Source organism: Delphinus delphis, chromosome 6, assembly GCF_949987515.2.
Source record: "Delphinus delphis chromosome 6, mDelDel1.2, whole genome shotgun sequence".
NCBI lineage: Eukaryota > Metazoa > Chordata > Mammalia > Artiodactyla > Delphinidae > Delphinus > Delphinus delphis.
In genome coordinates this window covers 34,766,218-34,792,827 of record NC_082688.1, presented here as the reverse complement: position 1 = coordinate 34,792,827, position 26,610 = coordinate 34,766,218, and the positions used below count along the sequence as shown (strand labels likewise).

Sequence of the window (26,610 nt, the reverse complement as noted above, 5' to 3'; positions counted from 1 at the left end):
TCTGGTTTTCTGAACAACCTCTTTAACTTGACCGCACAACCCGCAGTTGTCCGGAAACAGCTCTGATGTAAGAAACACCTCAGGGAAGCTCAGGCACCTCGCAAGTCCAAGACACCCCTGGCCCAGGGCCCGCCATCGACCACCCGCCCTGGTGGGGGCCATGCCCAGCGACTCAGTTCCAAAAGGCCAAGCCCTCCCCAGGGTAGCTCAGGGCTGAAGGGAGAGGGGAGAGGAGGAGGAATCCCACCAGGCGGTTCTTGACAGAAGGTCTGGCAGCCCTGCCCTGCTCTCCACAAATCCCTGGGCCACAGTCGTATTTTGAGCCAGAATGGCTCATTCGGATTCTGAGGCTGCGTTCTAAAGCTGCACCACAGACGGGAGTGTGGGTAGCGGCCTAAGCCTTGCAGAGTGATCGCTCCCAGAGGACAAGGCTTATCATCTGTCCTCAGACATTCGCAAACTGCCCCCACAGTTCTCTCCCCGGAGGCTCAGTTCCCTCAGAGAAACGCAAACAGTGGCTAAACTTCTAGGTTCAGAGGGGCAGAGAGAGCCAGGAAGGGTTGTGGTCCCACCTGGGCCACGGGCTGGCAATGTGTCTGACCCTGGGCGAGGCCCAGCCACCCTGCGGGGAAAACAGAGACCATGGTGACCTGAGGGCTGTCTCAGGTGGGAATGAGACCACGTGTGAAGCCACACAATGGCTGGCAAACCATATCACTGAAGCCGGGCTGCAGAAGGGTGGCCCCCTCAGACGTGCATTAGCGCCTACGCGGTGGAGGTGGAGGGGAGGGGCGGATGCAGCGAGGGGACCACCCGCAGGCTCCAGCCACTCTGCTAAAGGAGACGAGATATGGTCACGAGAGAGCACTGGCAGGCAGACAGGCAGGCAGGCAATGCTGGTGGGGGTCGGGTGACCTCCTGGAGAAGGTGGCGCATCTCCCGTGGGTTCAGGCGGGAGTGACTACACGCGAGGCGGGCGGATCAGCAGTAAGGTATCTGGAGGGGGGGGTGTGCAAGTGAGGGAAGGGAGAGTAAAGTGACCAGGCTACAATGCTGAAGGGGTTGTATGGGTGTGTAACGAAGACACATAGAAATGGAGTTTGGGGGTGGACTGAGGGCTCTGTTTTGGGGCTTTACTGTAAACAGAGAACGTGTTTACACACCTTTTGAAGCAGAGGCATAACATGTAGTCAGCAAGAGGAGGGGTGATGGAGTGTGCAGGGGTGGGAGGGAAATGCAGCTGTCCCAGGGAAAGGTAACAGGGTTGATTTAGAAGATACCTGCTCCACAGGTGTTTAGAGGGAAGTTAACTTCTAGAGGACCTGGCACTTGCAGGGATTGGAAGAGATGAGAGCTTAGGACATTTATCCTCACTCAGATCCTCTCTTCTCCACACTAAAAAGTCACAGCTCAGTTTCTTCCAGCCAGGGACGAAGGGTCTAAGTACATTCACCACCAGGTCCTTTGTTTTCTACACAATCGTAAATAAGCCCTTCATGCCTGATACCCAGAAAGCCCTTTTCACTAATCAGGATCCTTCATTTTACCTCTGCCCCAAAAGGCTCTATTTGAGCTGTCTTTCCCATCACCATGCACACATACAGGTGAATCCATCACGCAGCAAGGAGCTCTGTGCAGGGGAGGGGTACAGTCACAGCACCGCAAAACTACCTGTGAGGCGGGTCAGATCATCACAAGCAAGGCGCAGAAGCACGACCCACAGGTGGGGGAGGGCAGAATAGAGAGGCTGTGTCAGCGTTCTGTCAAGAGGCAAGATCTGAGCTGAACCTGCATTTGCCAGATAGGATGGAGTGCTGGGAGGGAAGACAGACACGCCAGCCTCAGGAAATGGCCATGGGCAAAGTGCATAGGATTAAAAATTCAGTGAGTTTAGGGAAGGATGTTCTCTGGCATATCAGGAAAAGGAGACGGGGACCACCTTGTAGAAGGCCTTGAATGCCAGGTTAAAGCAACTCCACATTATTCCAAAAGGCAATGGGAAGCCACTGGAGGTTCTGAGAAGCCAAGTGACCAGATCAGAGTTGTGCTCTTACTGGAGGGACATGATGTCAGCTGTCCTCCATAACGGGGTGGTAGGTGTGGCCAGTACCAAATGCATCAAGGACAACGGGGTGGTAGGTGTGGCCAGTACTGATTGCATCAAGGACAGCAGAGGAGACAGAGTTATGGCAGGAGTCAGCCGACTGCCAAAACGTAGCTGGTCGAAGTTGGCTTGCACACGTACTTTTTTTTTTTTTTGCGGTATGCGGGCCTCTCACTGTTGTGGCCTGTGCTCCGGACACGCAGGCTCAGTGGCCATGGCTCACGGGCCCAGCCGCTCCACTGCATGTGGGATCTTCCCGGACTGGGGCACGAACCCGTGTCCCCTGCATCAGCAGGCAGACTCTCAACCACTGCGCCACCAGGGAAGCCCGCACACGTACTTTTTATAAATAGTGCTTTGGGCCTTAGTGGAAACCTCATTCTCTACCTATTTCCTTTCTCGTTCTTCAATATTCTCCCGAGCTTCTGAGTATGCATCTCATGAGGAAGTCATTAGCAGGAGCTGCAGTCTGTTCTAATTATAAAGCATGCTAGGAGTCTGCCGAGGCTGATGAGGGGATCGTGCCCACGTCTGGCCTCACAGAGGCCCCAGGGCGTTGGGCTAGAACAGACCCTGGGGTGGGACTGCCTGGGCTCAAATGCCACGTCTGTCCTGTGCTGGGTTGTTACATAAGTTACTCAAACTCCTGCGCCTCAGTCTCCACTCACTGGGGATAAGAAAAGTACCTACTGACGAGGGTTGTCGCAAGAATGACGCCAATAAGAGCTTAGCAGAGCACCTGGCACACAGGAGGAGCTTAACATGTATTAGTGAAGCCAGAAATCACCCACCATCTTCAACTGTCATTTAACTGCAAACTTCACCTCCTAACTGTGCCCATGCCCTTTAATTACGGAGGACTGTGCTGTGTGGTGACTAATACCCCAGCCCTGCTCGGGGGCTCCCTGACTTTGTGGGGACTTCAAGCAATTCACTTCCCCATCCCTAAAATGGGAACTGGAAATCCCTGCTCTCTCTGCCCGCTGTGGCAGCTGAGACAATACCACTGTGAGGGCTCAGGGCAAACTAAGTGCCCGTGTGAGGGTCACTGCTCCCCTGCTCCACAGGAGGGGCGTTTCCATCTTGCCCATCTGCTGGCTTCCCTCAGAAGTCACTGTGACAGGCTCTTCCAAGGCCAGCCCAAGGAAGCAGATGTCACAGCCAGAACAGCAGGGGCTCATTTCCAGCCTGGCCAAGCATGGGCTTTCCTGGAGCAACCCAGCCCAGACTAGATGTCACATTCCTCTTAACTCTCACCATGGGCCAGGCCCTGGGTTTTCACTGGGTCCCTGGGTGATAGAGGCCCAGCCAGGGGCCCCTCAGACCCATTACTACATTGCAGAACCGCATGGCTAACTGTCTAGCCAGGCCCTCAGAGCCACTCGAAGGCCTCCATCTGCCAGGTCACCCACAGCCCCGCCTGCTCCGGCCCCATGACTTTCCCACCAGACCCCAGCCGTACTTGCTGACTTCCACGATTTTGGCCGAGCTGTGCCCTCTGCCTAGAGCACTTCTCATTCTTCCCACAGCCACTTTTTAGGGCCAGACTGAAACGTTCTCCAAGGAATCTGCCCAGATCCCCGCCCAGAATCAATCAATCAGATGCCCCTGCGACCCTGATCATTTTGCTGTGTGGTGGAACGTCTTGTGCCTGCTGCCCTGCCCCCCAGCTTCTCTCCACCTATTCCACAGTGCCCTGTTCTGCATTCTTCACCATGCCCACGCCAGGGGGCTTACCCAGTACACGTGTAGGGACCTGAACCACTAAAACAGTCCCTTATGAACAAAGTAACGTTTCCACATACTTAGATTCCGGGGACTTACATCTTCACTGTGCATTTCCCAACCTAAAAACAATGAGTTGCATCTTCCCTGGAAAAGTGGTCTCTGGGGGACAAGGGGGCAAAAGCACTTAGCTGTGGGACCAGCTGCCTTTAGACGGGAGAAGCCCAAGGTGACCCAGCCTGGGAATGCAGAGAGCTGGAGTGGTGGGGGTTGACATGGGGAGAGAAATCAAGAGGCAATGGTCCTCCCCCCTCCCCTGCCATAGGAACCATCAACTGAGTCAGCAAGTCCTGGGAAGAGCCGGCCAGCTGCCTTTAATCCTCCCAGAACATGCTAGCAGCAGGGAAAGCTCAGAGGGGCAAGCCTCGCATCAGGGCCACGGCCCCTGTGCTGGAGCCAGCAAGCCGAGGCGGCGACCTGGAGAGGCAGGCAAGCCCTGGCTCTGTCTGGCAGCTCATTCCCACCTGCTGCTGCACATGAATTACAGGGAGGAGGCCAGTGGCCAACTGGCTTCAAGGCCGGCCCTGCCTCTCTCCGGCACAAGGAAGTGCTTTGTGCAGCCCAACACCTCATTATCTGGCATCTCAGTAACACCGGAAAGGGCAAATAATGGGGTAAGCGTGACACATGTTGCACAGATGCCCCTCCCTGCACAAACCTGTCCTTAAGTCCCCACTGCCTACAGAGCAAAGGTTCAATTAACTCCTTAGTACGGCATTTGTGGCCCTTCCATCTGGCCACAACAAACCTTTCCAGTAAAACCTCCTTCTAGACTAATTCATTTATTCATTCAAAATAAATTTTTTGAGCACCTACTAGGTGCTGGGCACGATGCTGAAGGAGCTGAAGGATCCCTAAGTGCCACCGCCCTGAAGCCTGTGCAGATCCCATACAGGTCCCTGGCTTAGAGCTCTGCATACAGCAGGTGCTCAGAGCTTGGTAACTGTTATTATCATCACTCCCACCTGCCCCTGTGGAGGGGAAGCTGCCCGTCGCAGATGCCTACCTCCCTACCCTCCTGTAAGTCTCACTACCACACCACAAAGGTGGGCACAAAAGCCACTCTGCCTGTTGGAGGACCGCTAGGTGCCATGATTTAGAGTGTGCTGGCTGCCCTGGGGGGCACTGGGGTTTGGGTGTTTCCCTGTGCTGGAGTCACTGGAGGTTTGGGGACTCCAGGAGTTTCAGAGCACATTGGGCCCTCAATCAACCTCACTGAGGCCACTCATTTGACAAGCATTCCTGGGCCCACTCCAGGTCCGGCCCTGTGTGAGGTGCTCCCAGTGGGAAGGATGAGGAGCATAAAGACACATTACAGGTAAAGATACAAAGGCATGGAGGTAAAATCCTGGCAGAAGGCAAGCAATTTCCAACCGGCTGGCCGGGAATCATGGAGCCAGAGGGAGCCTTTCACAGAGGTAAGGGTCAGCTTTTTTTTTTTTTCGGTTACGCGGGCCTCTCACTGTTGTGGCCTCTCCCGTTGCGGAACACAGGCTCCGGACGCGCAGGCTCAGCAGCCATGGCTCACTGGCCCAGCCGCTCCGCGGCATGTGGGATCTTCCCAGACCGGGGCACGAACCCGTGTCCCCTGCATCGGCAGGCAGACTCTCAACCACTGCGCCACCAGGGAAGCCCAAGGGTCAGCTTTGATGTCACACTATGAGTCTAGACATGATAGAAGCTGTGGAGAGTATTTAAGTAATGACATGACTGGAGTCACTTTTGAAAGACAGAAGATGAAGGACCGGCCAGAAGAGTCAAGACTCAAGCACTATGGGACGTCAGGGATGGGACTTTTCTTCTGACAGCATCTAAAAAATCTGTAACAGTAAGCAATTTGATAATATATCAACTTCCTACATCTTTATAATGAGCCAGACTGTACAACAAGAGACCCTACACAGGACAACACAGTTGTAGGAAAAAATGGTGCATTTTTAAAAGACATACTTTTTGACATGAGAATGTGGGCTACTTCTGTGCAACTAAGTATTGATGAAAGCTCTTATAGCATGTCTAGGTCAGAGACAGCTTGCAAAAACCCCACGGGTCTGGGGAGGGGTGGGAGCTGGGGTCGGGGTGGGGGGAACTTCCATACAATCAGGAGGTCAAAACAAGTATGTACAAAACACGGAGGGAACAAGTCAACATGGGCTGTGATTATGAAGAGATGTGCCTAACATTTTAGACTAGATGTCTGCGAAGTTTTATTTTTATAAATAAAGTTTTATTGGAACACAGCCATGCCCACTGATTTACATATTGTCTATGGCTGCTTTCTAACAACAAGGGAAGAATTGAGGGGCTGCATGTTGTCCCCAAAGCTGAAAATACTTACCACCTGGCCCTTTACAGAATGTTTGCTGAGGCGTGGGAACTGACACATGCAAACAAGAACAAGGGGCCCCCCTGGAAGGAACAACCTTGTTCCCAAAGCCCCTCTGCGCTCCTCTCTGAGTACGGCCCCCAGAGGTGGCCACACACTTCTTTAAACATCTTGGGGTGGTAAATCTTCCGTCCTATAGAGTGGATTTAATTTCTGGAAACTACCCAAGGCTTTTCAAACCAATTCAGCTGAAAGGTGGGTGATCACACCAAGGAATGAAACACATGAGCCTGCCAAGGGCAGAACGCGTGCCTTAAACTCTGGGTGAATTGAAATGGCAGTGAGAAATGTGGTTTCATTATAAAGCTGCGCAACTTTATTTCTCGTGTCTCGTTAATTGGGGACAACAGTCATCTGATGTTCGGGCCTCAGCCCGATAGTAAAAGACCTCTTATAAGACCACAGGAACCTGTGGTCTGGGGATGGCTGTCCTGGGAAGTCTTTGGAAAAGACGGGGCCTGCTGACAGAGAAGGACACCTGGCCATTACAAATGGAGACACTGTGGCCCACAGAGGAGAAGGGACTTGTCCAAAGCCACCCAGCATGGAGTCTCAAGGTTCAATTCATCCAGAGTGGTTAGAGTGTTCCAAGTTCTGAGCCAGGAGCTGCGAGTGTAAATAAAAAATGAGTACGTGCTGAGTCCCTGGTATCCAGTAAGACAGGAATGTCAATAAAAGCTCGGAAATTTAACAGGCCTTGGCCATGTCCCCTGCCCTGAATCTGTTTTCATATACAAGAAATGGACAATAACCTCCTTGCAGAGTTCCTGGGAGGATTACAGTTTAGTGTTGTACCTAAAGCACCCAGCAGAGTACAGCATAGAATAGGTTCTCAATACAAAGTAGCTCAGAATCTCTGGTGCAAGGGCAAGTGCAACTGGGTGCAACATTCCACTATCTTTAGCCACAGCGCTTGCACGGACACACCCTTGCATACAGGAAACTCCAAGACTGCACAGCTTCTGTGGGCACCTGTCCTATGCCTGGCCCGGTTCGGCCTGCCTGCTGTAGAGAAGTTAACAGAGAGGGAAACTGCAATCTGCCTTTGGAGCAGCCACGTTCCCAGCCCCAGGGAATCATCCCCTCTTTCCGGGACTAACTCCTTCAGCAGGACCACAGCTGTAAACACAGCACAGACCAATAGGAACCGAGAAACAGAAGTAGATGAAGGCAGGTAGCCCTGGCTTTTGGAGGCAGCCAGGATAGATGTCTTCCGAAGGGTCAAGGGAAAATCCCCACACCTTCCCTGGTCGTAAATAATGCCAGTAAGTTCCTTCACGCTGGCCTCTCTCCCTGTATGCAATAGCCCAATGTGCCAGTGGGAGTAAAGGAAGAGAGGGTGTGCATTGTATCTTCCGGTGCCTGGCTGCACAGTTCCGATAAGAGGGCTGTGACCACAGACACAGACAGATGATGTCCTGATCGGGCACCAAGGGCCACCACTGGCACCGCCGAGCCAGCTTGGTGAGCTTATATAACAAAGGGCTTGTCATCACTTCCTGTGAGCCTCATCGCCCACATTCCAACACAATGAGACGCTCTCTCTGCCCTGGCTTTGAAGTTCAACTGCTCATTCACAAGGCTGGGCAGAGCCTGGCTGGGAGGCAGAGAGCCTACACTGGCTCACCTTCCCATTCCCCTTGCCCTTGCCATGTCATTAATTTACTTGGAAAAAATGTTCCTTTGTGATTAAATAGTGTTTGCTTTTAAAAACTGAAAAATATCCAACCTTGCAGTGACAACCGCTATCCACATTTGGGTCTATTTACTTCTGGCCCTTTTTCTACCTGTGTAGGTGGGAATGGGGTAGGGGGAGACTACAACTATTCGGGTTCTTATACCCTACTTTTAAAGTCTTCTGTGGTGAGCCTTTCCCCTCTTGACTCTTCTGCAGTTGAGTTACTCAACCCAGCTCTGGGTGGCCGCATTCCTTTCCACCATATACATGAACCATTTCCCACAGCTGGATATTTAAGTAATTTCCTTTTTTTTTTTTTTTCCAAATGCTGTAGGATACTGGTAGCTAAATCATTGTGACTCTCTTCACTCTCTCCTTAGGATAAACTCCTAACAGGGGAACCACTGGGCCAGAGAGTAGCAACTTTTCAGCTTCTCTGTGTTGTTCCCTCAGTCTCCCGTTATTCTTTCTGACCTGGAACCAAGTCTACAACATTTTTAAGGCAACCTTGATTTATAAGGTCCTTTTACAGTGGCCTTATTGGCTGACCTCATGATAGGGATGAACACCCTCATTTAAAGATGGGAAAATAGGCTCAGGAAGGTCAAGTGACTTACCCAAGGTCATAGACCCTCAACTTGAACCCAGACTAAGCCTGAACAGTCAGTCAGTGCTCTCTCACTGCTCCACACTGCTGCTCTCAGATCCCTAGGCCAGCGTCGGAGCGGGCATTCCGGAGTGTTTTAAAATCGAGTGCACGATGATCTAAAACACACACAGCTTGCTACAAATCCCTGAGACACATCCTGTGATTCTGGGTCCACCTGTCAATGTTTGTCAGTCTTGACCATCCAACCACAGACCAATGCAGGGAAACATGCCACGGTTCTTCAGCAACAGGGCTCAAGTGGTCTTTTATTCAGCAATGGGTAAGATTCTCTTTTACTACTAAAGAACTAAGGAATAGAAAATGTCATGCCCCTAGTGGCTGCAGGGATAAACTTAATAATGACAATCTAACTCACTTCTTTCTGATTTTTAGACTGTGAATACAGGATGACCTTAGATTTCACATTCAAACAAGCCTTTGAAATTCAAAAATCCAGATCTTCTAAGGAAGCCTTCCTTCTTCCTACAAGGGAAGCCCTGATTTCCCTTTCCGAATTTTTTAAAGAAAAGTCTGGGGAACACAAGACGGCATGAACTTCTTGTTTTGTTTCAGTACCCTTTATAAATTTCAAGTTTCCTTCCCACCTATCAGCAATGTCCCAGTTAAAATGACCCTCTGACTGAATGAAGGTGTACAACTGAAATTTACTTGCAGAGTAAGAAATATTTGAGCACAGACAGAACTATAGCCTCTGAACTTGAAGGAATCCAATGTTCCAAAGTACTTGCTGGGTTGTAGAGAAATAGGTAAAACCAGAAGAAACCATCAAAAGCAAAGAAGTTATGAAATTTTCTGGAATAACCATTCCCCAAAGGATTTGACAGGTATAAAGAAAGGCATTTCTAATTTAGGAGAGGAATTAAATAGTACCCCCCCCAAAAAATGTGCCCGCACCCTCATCCACTGATTTCTTACTTTCAAACTCTTCATTCAGGGATCTCTGCGAGCTGTCAGAAGCAATTTCTGCTTCCTCTGGAGGCTTCATGTCTAATAAGTTTAAGGACACCTCAACACAAAGGGTTTGCCTGGATGGAGAAAAGTTCCTCAGCTTTTTCAAAACCAGGCCCACTTCTGCTCTAGTCTGAGGGTGATAAAGAACCAGAATCAAGGGTGCACACAAAAATCAGGGTGGGGCGGGACAAGAGAAGGAAGGCAAGGCCCCAGACGCACGCCTGGTTTGGGCGTCTGCACTTTGAGAACATCAGGCCCAAGGCCTGCGTGTGTGATCCAGGCCTTGACAATGTTCTCAGCTGTCCTGTGGGTGACTCGGAAGTGATGACACCAATTCCCACCATCTTGTCACTTCACAGTCACGCCACAGATGGCCTTCAGATGGATCCCAGGCCTTGCAGAAGCCCAGCAAGGAGGAGCTGAATGACAGCTGAATTCCCCAGGCGTGTGCCCCAAGCATGTGGCAAGAGCCCCCTGAGCTGGCCTGATGGCACATTATTCCTAGATCTTTATTTACAAAGCGTCTCTTCAGGAATTGGGAAGCGTGCTCTGCTGGCCAGAGGGACCTCTGATTCAGCCATGAATGAGAGAGGAATGGACAGGGATCCTCAGGGGACCCTTCAACTGAGCCCAGCAAACATCTTCATCAAGGCTAATGTTTCTTCCCCCCTGGGGACCCAAAGCCTCCTGAGCACTTCCTGCTTCTCAGAGCTCCTCCGGTGGAGGATGTCCTCTGAAGGTCGGCATCCTAGTGGCAGCCAGAACCCCAGCGCTCCCTTCTCCCTTTTGCATTCCCTTCTTCTGAAGCCTCCAGCAGCAGCTTTACTGTGGCTCCTTCGACCTGCTATCGTTTGCCCGGACATCCTGGGCTGCCTCCAACTCCCCGAGGTGCTGTCAACAGATGGGAGAGCTGGACCTCAGTCTCAAGGTCAGGTGACTAGCTCTGTGGCCCCCCAGAACAAACAGTGCATGCTCTCCCACCTCCTTCACCCCACACAACTTCCCTCATAGAAGAGCTAGCTGTTCAGTGGCTCTGCCCTTTCCTGCTCCGTATTTCTACAGAAGCAAGCAGCTGAGGTGCTGCTTGGTTCATACAAGGCCTCCTCCCACCCAATTTTCCAGAAAGACCATAGGTGGAGACGTAACACTATGTCTGACCCAGGCCCCGGGACCCCTGGTGCACCATCCGTCTGACTCTGACAGAATGTGGACAAAAGCTCTCCTGGACTGGGTAACTTACAAACTACACAGAAGGCATATCTCAACTACTGATGAGAGTGATCCAGAGAATCTATCCCCTAGACAGGTATTCGGTCGATTTCCCTCCATTGCCCAATGTCATCTGAGAGCTGCCTGAGCAGTCAGTCACAGTATGGGCGGGGGAGGGGTGGGGTGGGGGGACTTCCCTGGTGGTCCAGTGGTTAAAGAATCTGCCTTCCAATGCAGGGGATGCGGGTTCGATCCCTGGTCAAGGAACTAAGATCCCACATGCCGCAGAGCAACTAAGCCCGCGTGCCGCAACTACAGAGCCCACGCACTCTGGAGCCCGTGCGCCACAACTTGAGAAGCCTGCACGCCGCAACGAAGAGCCCGCACTGCAGCGAAAGATCCCGCGTGCCACAATGAAGATCCCACGTGCCGCAACTAAGACCCAATGCAGCCAAATAAATAAATAAATAAATATTTTAAAAAATAAAGAAAGAAAGAATGCAGACTGGGGTCAGGCCAGTCTGCATAAAGCATTTGGTGTCCTCCCAACGGGGCTCCCCACCCCCAGGCTCAGCTTAGGCCTCCCTCCCCCAACCCTCTCTAACCCATCCTCTTAAGAGGGAGACAGATAGGTTTTTTTCTAAAGCCCAGATCTGACCCTGTCACTCCTGTGCTCCACCACCTTTCATTACCAGAGGACAGACCAAACCCTGTGGCCTGTCCCTTTGGGCCTTCTGTCACCTGGCCTTATCTCTCACTCTTGTATATTTTCTCTTTTGTCTTCTCACAGCCTCTCCTTCAGTCACTTCGGACCACTCGCAACGCCCCTCCCAGGATGTCCTCCTAACATCCACAAATCTCTAAATATCCAAATCCTCTGTACCCATGAAGGCCCAGCTCCCGTGCCACCTCCTCCATGAAGCCTTCCTGATGCTACTTTGGCAGCATTATCTTGAGAAGACATATGGAGAGTGCCTGGCTCAAACCAGATGCTTTATTAACAGTAGAAAGCTATGGTTTTTAAATGGCTCTGGCCTCATGGTTTTGGAACAACCAGATGATACAGAACTGACCTCTGTCACTGTTCCCTATAGCTGAGTAGCATAGAGGTTAAGGGCAGACAGAAGCCAAACTAACTTCCTGGGCTTCACACCCCCACCTGCAGCTCTGCCCATTACTAGCTGTGTCACCTATTGACAAAGTACTTAAAAAAAAAAAAAAAAAACCATACATGTTTGCCCTAGTTTCTCCATCTGTAAAATAGGACTCAATAGAACTTACATCCTAGGGTGTCATGAGGTTCAGTGAGTTAACATTCATAAAGCACTCGGAACAGAGTGGTGATCCAGGTAGAGTTTTTACTTCTATTCTCCCACTGCAGAGAATCATAGGTCAACCACAAACTGACTGTCAATATAAGGACAGGGATAATTTTTGAGGACAACCTCACCCGGCCAGAAAGGGAAGTCCCACTGGCTTGACTGTGGCTATAAGAAGCCCAGAGTTCGAGGCTGGGTTGAGGCCCAGGACAGACTGTGGCCAAAAGAATTCATAAAGCTCTTCCTACATGCCACGCATCGTGCTTAGCCATTTAAACAAATAATTTTATTAAATCCTCACAAAGACCCTAGGTACTGCCCCTGAACCCCATCTCCAGAGTGTTTCATCATCTGTAAAAAGGGGATTCTAACAGGACCACCTCAAAGACTGGCCGTGAGGATCACACACAGAAAGTGTCCCACAGGCACGAGGCACAGAGTGAGGGGTCAGGAGACACTCTCTATTATTATTATGCCCATGTTAGGACAGATGAGCATTGCAGGCCCGGAGAAGCTAACCCCAAATTACTAAGCTTCTGAGCACCAGGTCCAGGATTTGAGCCCAGACTTCTGACCCCAAAACTAGTGCTCATTTCACATCACCACAGTGGACACCCCTAGGGTCCTGCCGTGTTTGGATCAACAGCTCTGGGCACCTGTGGTGTGTAGCGTCACCGGCTACCCCCACAAAGGGCAAACACCTGGCCCGAGAATACCTGGCTCCTGACACCACGCCGCTCTCAGCCGGGCAGCTTCTGCTCTGCTTGTTACCTGCTCAGCGCTGAGGTCCTGATGGCAAGATCCCACCCGCTCCCCCGGAATCTACTCCTGACTGCTGCTCTCCTGCTCTCTCTGCCCTGAGACCCCCAAAATCCACCTGGGAATCGAATCCAACAATGCTCTGCTCCCCATCTAGTCACGCTTCACAAGGATTAACTCCTCAGGGTCAACCTCAGCCCCCCCAACGCAGAACCCGCTCCAGCCTGCCACTTCCTGCCCGGGAAGCTCCTGGACTGGGGGTCCATCAATGCCCTCCACGCTTGTGATGCTGAAGGGTACTTGCCCTTAGCAGTTGGTGTCCTGGCTGGGAATCCGGCTCTATGGGGAAATGTTACAGCCTGCAGCTTCCCTCTGCCTTTGAAGATACGATCACACATCTGAGGGTCGTCATGTGGAAGAAGTAAGGTTAGACTGGTTCTGCTTGACCTCAGAGTCCAACTAAAACAGTAACAGAATCCACAGAGAGAAAGAGGTCAGCCAGCAGAGCTCCCATAAACACCAGGTACTCAACAAACCTGTACTAAGTTGGAGGGAACAGCAGAAAAAACTTGAAAGCTCAGCTGTGCAAACGAGTGTGTGCTCATGTGACAAATCCCCCCATCACTGGAAGTTTTCAGGCACGGATGCAGGAGGGTTGGACTGGATGATCCCTAGGCTCCCCTGGAACCCCAAACCAAGTTCCAGGACAGCAACTTTCAGCATTGGCTGCATATCAGAATCACATGGGGACCTTCCAAAAGTACCGATACTCAGGCTCTGTCCCCAGAAACCATGGTGTGATTAGTGTGAGGTGGAGCCCAGGCAAATAAAAATTTTGAAAAATGCTCTCCTGGTGATTTGTGCTGCCAGGGCTGGTCTAGGTAGGGTTCGTTGACATGCTGTGACACACAGCATAGTGAATTAGGCAGACACCCTCAGCCTCTTAGACCCATAAAAATGTTCATCCGTGTTCATGCAGAAAATTCTGCATCTTTTTTTCCTTGACTTATTCACTGTGAACACTCCTGGTCTTAATCTGTTCCATCAACACCAATTCATTAATGTCACAAACCCCACAGCAGACACTGCAGGATGGATTATCCCGACGCTGGCCTGAGCCAGGAAAAGAAGAACGTGCAACAGAGCCTCGGAAAGGGTCTCTCACTAACTGAAGACATAGGACACCTGGGTTGAGGGGCCAGAAGAGGTCGGTGGGTGGGGGAAGAACTCTGTGAATTCATGTCACTTGCGCTGGACTTTGGTGGGTGTGAAAAAAATTTAAATATCCAAAATAATATAGTCCCCACATACCACACCTTCAAGTCCTCTCTGAGCTCTGCTACCCACGGTCTACTACAGTGCTGCCCATGCCCACCTCAGGTTCCAATGCTTCTTGTTACTCAGAGTCATTACCTGCCTCTGCATCCTGGCACTGAACACTTGCTGCCTTGCAGCAGAGATATTCCTGGGCCTTTCCAATATCCCCTCCTGGGCTTTGAGTTAGAGTGCCGGGGCTTACTCATCGCTGATGGTCTGCACGGCTCAGCCCAGTGCTGGAACATGGTGGGTATCTAAAAAATGTTTGCTGCATGGATGACTGAATGCTGCACCCCTCTCTCCACAAAAGTCACCATGCGAAAGCTGAAATGGACCCACCCAGATGAGGCTACATAGGCAGGGCGAACAGTAAGTGGTTGCACTGGATATACCTAGACAGCCGGCCCCCTGGTCCTGGAGGAGGAAGCTGACTCCAGTAGAGGTGAGGCGAAGCTTTCCTGGCCTCATCCCACCCACCGCGTCAGGTATGGCATCCAAAGATGAAGTACTAATACCCAGTTACTTCCCTCAGGTGTCAGGAGTTGAATGTATAATAAGTGCATGGGTATCTGCAGACGGAAGGTGTCATTTTATAAAGACAAGGTGAAATCATCATTATCATAATAGCTAATGAGAATTTAACACAGTGAGGGCAAGATGGAGTCAAAATATTGAAGTCTAAAAAGGCACCTGAAGAAATACAGACAGCTCACAGAGCAAGCAAGGAGAGGATGTCCAGACACAGACTGGTCATTCGGAAAAATAACATTAAAACCCTACCTCATACCCTGAAATCAAACTCCAGATTAAAATGTCAACGTTAAAAAAGAAAGAGGGACTTCCCTGGTGATCCAGTGGTTAAGAATTTGCCTTCCAATGCAGGGGACGCGGGTTCGATCCCTGGTCGGGAAACTAAGATCCCACAGGACACAGGGCAACTAAGCCACACGCTGCAACTAGAGAAACCCGCGCAGTGCAACAAAAAAGCCTGCGTGCTGCAACGAACGATCCCATGTGCCACAACTAAGACCTGACGCAGCCAAAGAAAGAAAGAAAGAAACCATCAAAGTATTAGAAGAAAATACATTGGAGTACAGAAAACTTTTCTAAGCAGCACACTCAAAAATCATGAGAAACATCGACTGATTCAGCAACAGAAAACCATTCAGTGTAAACAACAAAAGCAACCACCAGATACAGAGCCGAAAGGCAAATTACAAACTTGTAAAAAAAAAATACCCTGCAACCCAAACGGCAGGCGAGGGGCTGCCATCCTTAATCCACAAAGAGCTCTTACGAATCAATAAAAAGATAAACCCTATGGCAGGAAGGATGGACAGGTAGAAGTACACAATTTCGGAAAAGAGACACAAGCAGTCAACAAACATATGCACCAGTAACCTAAGAAACTGCAAATTAAACTAAATTGCATTAGAGTAAAGCAGGTGAAAACTTGTAAGGTCTTTCTAGTATTTGAAAGAATGTATCAAAATTTTTATCTTCCTACCCAACAATTCTCCTCTGGGAATCAATCCCAGATAAATAATCACAGACTTATTTATGCAAAGAATTAAGTTACAAAGATGTTCACTATAGTACTGTTAAATTAGTGAAAACTGGGAGAGCTTAAATAAACAAACAGAATACTATACAGACATTAAATTACTGTTGTTGAATGTTTAAGACAATGTAGACATCTTTCCATGTCTTTAAGCAAAAAGAACACAAATAGATACACACAATATTAATTTTTGTGAAGGGAAATATATATATACACAGACACACACACATATATATGCACTGAAAAAAAGGCTAGATGGAAAAACAGTGAAATGTTAACGGCGGTTTCTCTGAATTGTAGAATTAAAGTTGGTTTCTATTTTAGTTTTGCTTATCAGCATTTTCTATACCAAACCTGTCTTAGTTTTGTTGAAGGGGGAAGAGAAAAGTTAACACAGAGATCAACATTGAAATATATCAAAAAATCCAAGCTTGCTGTTCTGAGGAACGGCCTTAGAACACGGCCAACTCGCATCTGCCCCACATGGGAGAGCAGGTAGGGGCTGAGTCATTCCGCGAATGCCACGCGGGCCCCAAATCACATGCACGGTTTTGGAATGCACCGGGAGGATTACGAGGCTGTCTGGCTTTCTGGGAGTGCACGCCCCACAAAACAGTGAAGCTTCACTGTGAAGAATTTTCTGGTCATTTTCATTTTTAGAGTTTAGCCGTGGCCTGTAGAAACCAGGAAAGTTCCTTTCTTCCTCCTTCTGTTTGCCTCCTCCTCGTAGCCCACCTACTGGTGAGCCCCAGATGAGAAAGAACATTGGCAACAATCACAAGCGCTCCGTAAGGAAATGCTCTGCTTAGCAAAACAGGCAGGTTCCAGCCTCCTCTTCACCCTGCTCTGGTGCCCAGCTGAGGCACACAACACAGCAGGTGGCCTCCCAATTTGGAGAATGGGGGCAATTTTCGACCAGTGGCAGGTGGCCCTTCACATCCAGCTCCCTGCCTCTTTCCTCTATCACGTGCAGTTACACTAGTCAATCCCCAGGCTCTGGCCACACCTGCTTGCGCCCAGCAGGGGTCCCTTTCCAATCTCAGTCACTGTCGACAGGACCCCTTCTGTCTGGGATGCCCCATGTGCACCTTCCTCTGGACCCACCTCCCAGATGACTTCCTCTTCCTGGTGGTTTCCCCCAGCCCCAGACAGAGGCCACCCATGCCTTCTCTGGGTTCTCAGAGCGTGTTTGGCTCTTAAGTCCCAGAATCAGTTGCTGGATCAACTCCACTGGCTGGACTGTGACTGCGCTTCCAGGGTCCTCCCATCTCAGCTAATGACAATTTACCCTCCCGGCTGCTCAAGCTAAAACCTGGAGTCATCTGTGACTCTCCTCACCCCTCACATCTCACATTTCACCTGGCAGGAAATCCTGCAGCTCTACCTTCAGGGCATGTCCTGAATCTGGTCTCCTCTCATCACCTACCGCTAGCACCCCAGTTCCTGTGGCTGAAGGTCCTCCCAGCTGGTCTCCTGGCTGGTCCCCTCCAGTCTATTCTCCAGTAGGCAGCCAGAGTGATCCTTTCAAAACCCAAAAGCCAGATGACGACATTCCTCTGCTCAGAACCTCCACTGACTTCCCATCTCACCCAGAGATAAAGCGAGAGAGGCCCGAAACACTCAGCCTCCCTGTCCCACCTCTCAGAACTCGTCTCCCCACTTCCTCTCCACCTGCTCCACTCAGTCATGCCAATCTCCCTGAAGCAGCCAGGCATGCTCCTGCCTTGGACTTTTGCCCTGACTGTTCCCTCTGCCTGGAATGCACTTCTCTCCGAGAGCCGTGTGAATCACACCATCACACCCTTCAGCAAAGCCCTCTGAGCACCCATCTGAAACAGCACCCCACCCCAAACTGAGGCCCACCCCAGCTTTATTTTTCTCTACACTCTACCCAACATACTTTATTTGCTTGAATCCTCTCACGAGAGGGTAAACTCAGGGTAGCATGAATTTTTATGTTTTGTCCACGGCTGTATCCCCAGCATCTAAATAGAACAATACCCAGCAGGTAGCCCATTCTCAACAATGTGTGTTTAATGAATGAATGAGGAGAAAGGACTTGGTATGGGCTCTCATGGCCCAGCTGAGGACTCGGAGTCCAGCCTGTAAGTGAAGGCCCAGCAGTGGACAAGCCCTGCCCCAGCCCACCCACCTATCAAGTCATTTCTCCCCTCCCCGGCCTTGGGAAGCCCCTTTCTGACCATTATTCTTAAGTTCTGCTTGGAAAACTCAGGGCCTGAGTCATTCCCCAGGGCCCTGACTAATTCTCTCTCCATCCCTTGGACCCACCTCCAAGATCCTTCCTCTACAGCATAATGGGAAATCCAGAGAGAGCTCCCCTTGGAGAAGATGGAAAGGAACTGAATGATTTAGAGGAAAATTCAGTTCTTCCTGGCTCATCAATTGAGAAAGTGCAAACTCTCAGGAAGCCAGTGCCTCCGAAAGTGAAACATTAATAGAAATATTACTGGAAAATACCAAACAGGAAGAGAAGGAAAATTCCATTGTGGAAGCAAGGTCCTCTGTCGATGCTCCTTAATGATCTCAGTAACTCGTTTCAGAATCAAAACACGGAAAGAACCGGAAATCAATCAGGCTGTCACCCTTCCTGTGGACTGGAGCTTTGGCCAAACCACCTCCACACCACCCCGGCACAAAGGGCACTGGGCTCAGAACACAAGGTCAACAGCCTGGCCACTGCAGTTCCTGCTGGGAGGCAGGGTGAGCTCCATGCCTCCCTAGACCCTCAGTTTTTCCATCTGTAAAATGGGTGTTACAGCACCTTCCTCACTGAGTGACTCTTAGAGTCAAATTAATTATGGGTGTGAAAGTATCTTTTCAGCTGTGGAATACTCACCCAAATGTAGGAGTTTGGGTGGGTCCTACAATGCTAACAGAGGGGATTTTTATAAGAGTTTAAATCTAGCCACAAATAAGGCAGAGAAAATTTAGGTATGAGATTGTGCAGCCTGAGGTGATATGGCACAGTGATTCAAAACAAAGACCCTAAATCCAGCTTCAAATCTCATCTCTGCCACTTACTGGCAGGGTGACCTTAGACAAGTTACTTAACCTCTCTGCCTCGTGCTCTCATATGTAAAGTGGGAATGACAGTAGCATCTACCTCAAGGGACTTTGGTGAGCAGTAAGTTAGCGCATGTAGAGCACAAAGAACAATGTCTGCCTTAGAGTATATGCAATGGAAGTACTGGCTAATACTGCTATTGTGGAAAGCTCCTTCAATTCAAGTGACTACTCTTTCTTGATTCAAACGCCTCCTCCTCCAAGAAACCTTCCCTGCTTCCCTCAGTTGAAATGAACGTCCTCCTGACCCTGCTTCTCCTTCAGCTCCACGGAATCAAGGCTCTGCCCAGAACAGCTTCTGTGCCAGGATGGCTCTCAGCTCACCCACAATACTTTGTTTATAGACAAATTCTGCCCACACCACTTTGTTTATAGACAAATTCTGCCATACAGAGCTGTGTTCTAACCTTGGTTCCTGTGTCCTCACCAGAAAATAAGCTCCTTACAGGCAGGCACTACCCAACTCCTAGTTCATCCCTGTATCCACACAGCTCCTGACAGTGGCCTGCATATGGCAATTTCTCAGTCAACACAAGCCAAACAAGTTACAAGTCAGTGTGGCAGACACCACCGGCAGCCTGTCTCCATCCTGCAGGAACAGCCTCCCTCAGAAAGCTGACGGAGGTGCTGCCATCAGCCAGCCAGCAACCCAGCTCTCTGCTTCAAAGCCACAAATCCCAATTTATTTTCTAGGGCCCAGCCTGACCTACCCCTTCGCCACAGGCCACTACCACTTGGCTCTCTCAGCACAAGATGAGAAAGTCAGCTCCAAGTGAAACTGCCCAGGGAAGCACTCGACCACAGGCAGGTTCAGCTTTGCTTAAATGGCCAAAGGAAAACACACTTGTCTCAGATTTGCCTTTTAACACCTATTTTATGGGTCAGAAATGCTTTGGGGGAGAGGACGAGGTCAAGTCTTGGGGGTTCAGTCTGGGGAAATCAGTCATGTTCTGAGGTTGTCAGATTAGAAGACGGTCATCAGATCTCCTTCAAGGAAACTTAGGTTCCTTGTTGACAAGGGCCAAGATATCAGTGTTTTTTTTTTTTCTTAAAAGAGTACACACAGCCTCGCCAGTCCTTGAATGAGAAGACATAACAGTTACAAGACACACATCTTGTGATCTTGTGCAGCTGTCCCTTGGGAAGTGGCAACTCTGTGTGCAGAATTTTTCTATGAAATAACTCAAGTGCTACATTAACATCTCATTTATGGAACTCAGAGGGAGATGAGGGAGGGAGAGAGAAAAGCCAGCTCTGGGGAGCCTTTGGGGACCACCAAAGCCCAGACTGAAAGGGATGGGGGAGGGGGTGCAAGAAGAGGAGCATTAAATGAAGGGGAGCAGGAGACATACAACACACATTTCAGTAAATATCAGAGTCTTGGGACTTCCCTGGTGACGCAGTGGTTGAGAATCCGCCTGCCAATTCAGGGGACACGGGTTTGATCCCTGGTCTGGGAAGATCCCACATGCTGCAGAGCAACTAAGACCGTGCACCACAACTACTGATCCTGCGCTCTAGAGCCTGCGAGCCACAACTACTGAGCCCACGTGCCAAAACTACTGAAGCCCATGCGCTCTAGGGTCTGCATGCTGCAACTACTGAAGCCCGCACGCCTAGGGCCCATGCTCCGCAACAAGAGAAGCCACCACAATGAAAAGCCCGCGCACCGCAACAAGGAGTAGCCCCTGCTCGCTGCAAATAGAGAAAGCCGGTGCGCAGCAATGAAGACCCAACGCAGTCAAATAAATAAATAAATAAAAAATCAGGGGCTTCCCTGGTGGCTCAGTAGTTGAGAGTCCGCCTGCCGCTGCAGGGGACGCAGGTTCGTGCCCCGGTCCGGGAGGATCCCACGTGCCGTGGAGCGGCTGGGCCCGTGAGCCGTGGCCGCTGAGCCTGCGCTCCACAGCGGGAGAGGCCACAACAGTGAGAGGCCCGTGCACCGCAAAAAAAAAAAAAAAAAAAAAAAAAGATTAAAAAATCAGAGTCTTACTATCTCCATCTAAATCATTGAAAGGAGAGGAACAAATTGATAAAAAGCATATAGGCTTTGAATTCAGACTGAATAGGTATAAACTGGGCCCCATCACTTGGTAGCTGTGTTACATTAGGCAAGTTATTACCTCTAAGACTCAGTTTCTTTAACTGTAAAATGGGGGCAATACTTTCCATGGTAGAGGAATAGCACTAAAGGCCCCAATAGCACTAATGGCCTGTCTGTATCCCTGTCCTCTGCCATGGGACTTTGCAGCTCCTCCTCTCTCCCCGAATCCCGGCTGGCCTTATGACTTGCTTTGGTCAACAGAATGCAGCAGAAGGGACAGTAGGGACAGTAGGCCAGTTTCTTACCTCAAGAAACTGTATGGGCTTCTGTAATTTCTTGGAACACTGCCACCATCATATGAACAAGGCTAACTCGCTGGAAGATGAGAGACCACATGGAACAGAGCTTACTCGATATAGCCAAGGCCATCCTAAACCAGGCATCCCCATACATGTAAGAGAGCCTGGCTAGGACTGGCAGGGCAGCACATACACTCCACACTGACCTTAGATGCCTGAGTGAGCCCAGCTGAGGCCAGAAAAACTACCCAGCTGACGTGTGGGTTCATGGTCAATAATAAAGGCTTATCATTTAAAGCAGGGGTTGGAAACTACAGACCACAGGCCAGCTTCCCGTTTTTGTAAATAAAGATTGGATACAGCTACACCCTTTTAATTTATATATTGTCTAAGTCTGCTTTCAAGCTACAATGGCAGAACAGTTGAATAGTTGTGATGGGGGCTGTCTGGCCTGCAAGCTAAATTATTTACTAACTGGCTCTAAGAAACTTTGCTAACCTCTGGTTTAAAACCAGAGTTTGGCGTGATTTGTTACGCAGCAATAGCTAACTGATACAGTACATAAACTCCTTCTTCGGTGATTGTGAGGATTCAAGGACCAATTAAGCGGTTAGCCTGAAGCCTGGAGAACATACTTCTCTTCCGGGGAATCAATGGGAAAAACTGGGTTTGATATGCAGCGTTTTTCTCACACTACTTTCAAGGGACAGGACTTCAAAGAAGAAAGTGTTCCAAGCCAAACCACAGCTACCAAGCTTGGCTCTTACCTTTCCAATCAATTACTTTCTCAGAACTGGAGAATGTGGCTGTTAACCAAATAGAAATGACTGACAGCTCATGCTTGACCCTGGCTTCAATCAAGCTATACATCAATGATTTGAAGTGAAAAGGACTGAAAGACAAGTCACAACTCCCCACAAAGACAGTGAGACACTCTCTTCCTGTTGTGGCGCTAACCTCCGTCTGCAACCTCCTGCCACACCCACCCTTCAGAGCCTCCAACCATTCTCTTGGCACAAGCCTCTGCATGGAGAAGCTCAAATGCTGCCACCCCCGAAAGCCCTCCTTGAATTCACAGACAGAGTTGAGGCCCTCCCAGCCCTTTGCACACCCTTCTGTTCTGGCATGCCACATGTTGCGACACTGCCTCATTACCCGTCTCTGTCTCCCAGACTAGATCTTGAAAAGCTCGTGTTCAACTACAAACTGAAAAGCTTCCCTCTTGGAAAGCTGGCCACCACTTATTCTCTCTGAATTGCCCCCTGCTTAGCATGCTGCTCAGAAACTGTTTGCTGAGTGTTTAAAAAAAAAAAAGTTGAACATGATATTATTTATTCCTTAGGAAACATGTTATTTAACTCAACTCTGTGGATGCTGACAAAATATAAATTGTTGGTACACATCAGCATGTATTTAAAACTTGGGGAACTGATGTCATGGTGCATCTTGACTTTCTCAGTTGCAGTGGAAACATTTACTTAATTTTGATAAAAGAAACAAGACTTCAGCAGAAAATACAACTGGATGAGCCCTGTTCGGCTGCACAAAAGGAGATCTACCAAGTTACTGGCCTTTTTGTCATCATTATTTTTTTATAAAGACGGAATAATATTTCCACCTACTAAAGTTTCGTTTTTCTCTTCCCAGGAGTTCAGGCCCTCACTGTGTCTCACTCGGACTGTATTGTAATTGCCTCCTAATTCCAAACCCATTTCCCCCAGACTGTGGCAGCTGTGTGTAACCTGGGATCCTCCTCAACCATGGCTCTGAGTCTATCCTTTTCCTGACTCAACAGTCTTCAAGGATTCCCCTGTGGGATCTAAACTCAGGACCCCACATATCTCACATTGTCACCTCTCATTCCCCAAGTGAGGCCCACTGCAAGAAAGCTCTAGTTTCTAAGAACACCTTCCACATTAAGGTTTCATACATATATTTGCACACACATACGCCCACACACATACATATATGGACACACGTATGCATGTACACTCACAGCACAGGCACCTAAGTGCTCCCGCAGGCTTCAGTCAGCCTTCTCCCCAGCTCAAAGCTGCCTCCTAGGTGAAGACCTCACTAAATTCCCCAAGACAAAAACACTGGGAAACAAATGATGAAAAGACAATGTGTGTAGATATCCTCCGGAGGCTTAGGCCAAAGATTACTGCCAAGTCTTTTACAGCCTTTATTCCCTTCCTCCTAGCTCGCCCTTGTACCAAGAGATCTCTGAGCACAAAAGTAAGTGCAGGGAAAAGCTAGTTAAACTGAAAACACAGTCTGTTACAGATGATTCTAAAAGGGAAAATGCCCCAAACTGGAGGCTGGCTGAGTGGTGCATATGTGACCAGGTGTGTGTGTGCCCCAGGACTTATCTGGGAGAATAGAAGGACACCCACGTATGTGTCAGAAGGAAGCACAGGTAACTAAGGGAAGCAGGAGAAGGGCCCCCCAAAGATAAAGCTGGTTGGGAGGTGGCAATGGAGGCCCTCAAAGGAGGATCTATGGACCAATAGCTCCTACTCCCATGCCATAGCAACCCTCAACACAGGCCGATGTTAAAAACACAGGGCCTGGCACGCAGGCGGCATTCAGCAGCCCTAGGGATTCTTGTCCTAACTCCTAACAACAGAAAAAAGGAAGCTGGGTCTGAGATTAAGTGGGCTAGCGTAGGTTTTCCTGGATCTGTGGGTGAGGGGCAGAAGGCGGGCTCTGGGGTGTTCAGGGCTGGATCTGCAGTATGCCTGACCTTCCAAAAGCTATCTGGCTGTAAATAATGTGAAAACCAGGCTGCCTCCTGGCTGCCTGGCCAGGAATTGGGGGTGGGTGTTAGCCCCGGATTAGGAGGCAGTCCCACAAAGAGGGCAGAGATGAGGACATCCAGAGTCTGCATCCCAAAGCAGCTCTGACCAGAAGACCCAGAGGGAGGGTTAAGAAGCCACTGTTTCATTAGTGTTCTCTAAGTGTGGTCCCAGGATCAGCAGCAAAAGATCACCGGAGAATTTGTTAGAAATGCACATTCTCAGGCCCCACACCAGGTGTGGTGACTCAGGCACTTCAGGCGATGGGTCCCACAATCTGTGTTTTAACCAGTCCTCCGGGTGCCAGTTTGAGAACCACTGCATACTATGACCCTTGCGGGCTCCTTCCCCTCCTACTCGGTAGAAAGAACATCTGGTAGCCACAATCCCTCCAACTCCAAGGATCACAACAACTTCTTAAAAGACCAAAGGGCTCAAAGTCACAACCTAGTATGTGAAAATACAGCCCAGAGAGATCTTTTTTTTTTTTTTGGACTGTGTTGGGTCTTTGTTGCTGCGCACAGGCTTTCTCTAGTTGCAGTGAGCAGAGCACAGGCTCCAGGCATGCAGGCTTCAGTAGTTGCAGCAGGTGGGCTCAGTAGTTGTGGCTCATGGGCTCTAGACCACAGGTTCACTAGTTGTGGCGCACAGGCTCAGTTGCTCCTCGGCATGGGGAAATCTTCCTGGACCAGGGTTCAAACCCATGTCCCCTGCATTGGCAGGTGGATTCTTAACCACTGTGCCACCAGAGAAGTCCCCAGAGAGATCTTTTTTAAAAACCACATTTGCTCACATCATTTAGCAGCTAAACCCCCTCACTGGCCCTCACTGTGCTTAGCTTTCAAGGTCCTCCCTCACCCGGGCCCTCCTGCCCCGCTGGGGTCCTGCCCAAATCTAACCTCTGAATTCTGGCCACAGGGCCTTTACCTGCAGTCCCCTACAGCACCAGGCTCTCTTCTGCAGCCAACCATAATAATGGTCCTCCCTGACCACATCCCATCACGGCACTTATCATGCACACTGCGGCCTGGGCCACAGTATTCACTAGACCCTGCTCTAGTACCCAGCAAGGGAGAGCACAGAGAAGACCTGTAAGAAATACAAACAAGCCAAGTCTTCAACACACTTGACACTCCAGCTATAAAACTTATTATTCCTCAGTATTTGAAACAGTCTTAATTATAATTAGAAAAAACATTTACTAGAGTTTTGAAAACCATAAAGAAAGACTTCAGTGAGCAAGCAGAACGACAAGCAGTGGTAGAGAAAGGAGATTTGCCTACCTGGGAGGTGGTCATGGAGTAATGGGGGAAGGCACAATCTCTCTGGAGAGCTAGGGTGGGCCGTCCTTCCATCCCCAGGGACTTCAGGTTCTCCCAGGCCAGCACCTAGCCAAGCCTGGGCCACACATAAGGCAGCAGGGAGCCTCTCTGCTGTTTCCCTCATAGATCAACCACAAACCCATAATCCTGGGGGCTCTCAGAGAAACCTCCTCTGTCCCCAAGGCAGCACCTGGGTGGCCACCTGGCTTCCAGCTCTTCGTCATTTAGGTATGGCATCCTGGGTGCTTAGGAAGCCCAGAGTCCATGCTTCCAAGATGTGTCCCCAAAACTGGCCCAGAGGGAGGTGGAATCCACCGACTGCCCACGATGCCTTCAGCAGACCCAGTGGGGGGAGGAGGGAGTACTCGGGGGACCTAGGACCTTGGGGGAGAGGAAGTCAGGCAGAAAAAAATCAGGAGGGGCATCCCCTTACTCCTCCTGCCTGGAAAACAAAAAAGATCCCTTTCCAAGCACCAGCTGGCAGGTAGGAGCCTGTCTCCCTCCTGTCTGGACATCCAGTCCTAAAAGAAACTCAGACTCTATCAGTCTCCCCCAGCCCACACCTGGGCAAAAGTTTACCTTTGGGAGAACGTAGGGGGCCAGAGGAGAACAAGAGGGACAGCGGCCTGATAGCCATTGCAAGGCACTGGGCCTCAGATGTAATCAAAACACTGCCTTCCACCAGAAGTAGACAGAACAAGTATTATTTCGTGGGGGAAAGGAGGGTGTCACAGGAGTGTGAAGGGGGAGGAGAGGGCCCCATCTGGCTGGAATTAACTAACCTGCTTCAAAGGTGGGGCTCGAGATGGTCTGATTTGTTAGGGAGGGGGGGTTGCACAAAATCGTCCCCCTCATCCCTGGGGCTGTATGGGGTGGGGGTAAGGTCAGGAAGGAAGGTGAGGTTTTGGAGGGGTGGGTCTCCTTCCAGCTGGCTGGGTAGGCGGACCCCTCCCATGCGCGGCTGGAGGAACTGACAGGTCTAAGTGGAGCGCTCTTGTAGGCCAGCTCACTGCAACTGGAAGAGCACGCTTGGGGGTTCCCGGTGCAGCTCCAGTACAAAAGGCCGTCCCATTTCGGAACCTGGCGCGGGGGGGTGGGTCAGGGCAGGGCGTTTAGAGTGATTTACATATATCCATTTAAAGACAGCCGGTCTGAATCTGCCATCGGAAATGGGTAATATCCGGCGAGTCCCTTCCCAGCTCTGGACCTCAGTTTCCCATGTACAGAATCGGGCAGGAGGAAGAGGAGGTAGACAAGAGTAAACACGCTTTTAAGTCCGTGACAGCTCCGCCTCTCTGACTTTCCTCCTCGGGGGTCTGAAGGG

General features: G+C 50.0%; 1 protein-coding gene across 3 annotated transcripts in view; it reads right to left on the bottom strand.

Moving 5' to 3' along the window:
* SHB (SH2 domain containing adaptor protein B) overlaps nucleotides 1-26,610 on the bottom strand; it is a 137,425-nt gene that overhangs the window by 109,190 nt on the left and 1,625 nt on the right. The gene's annotated exons all lie outside the window — the stretch shown is intronic.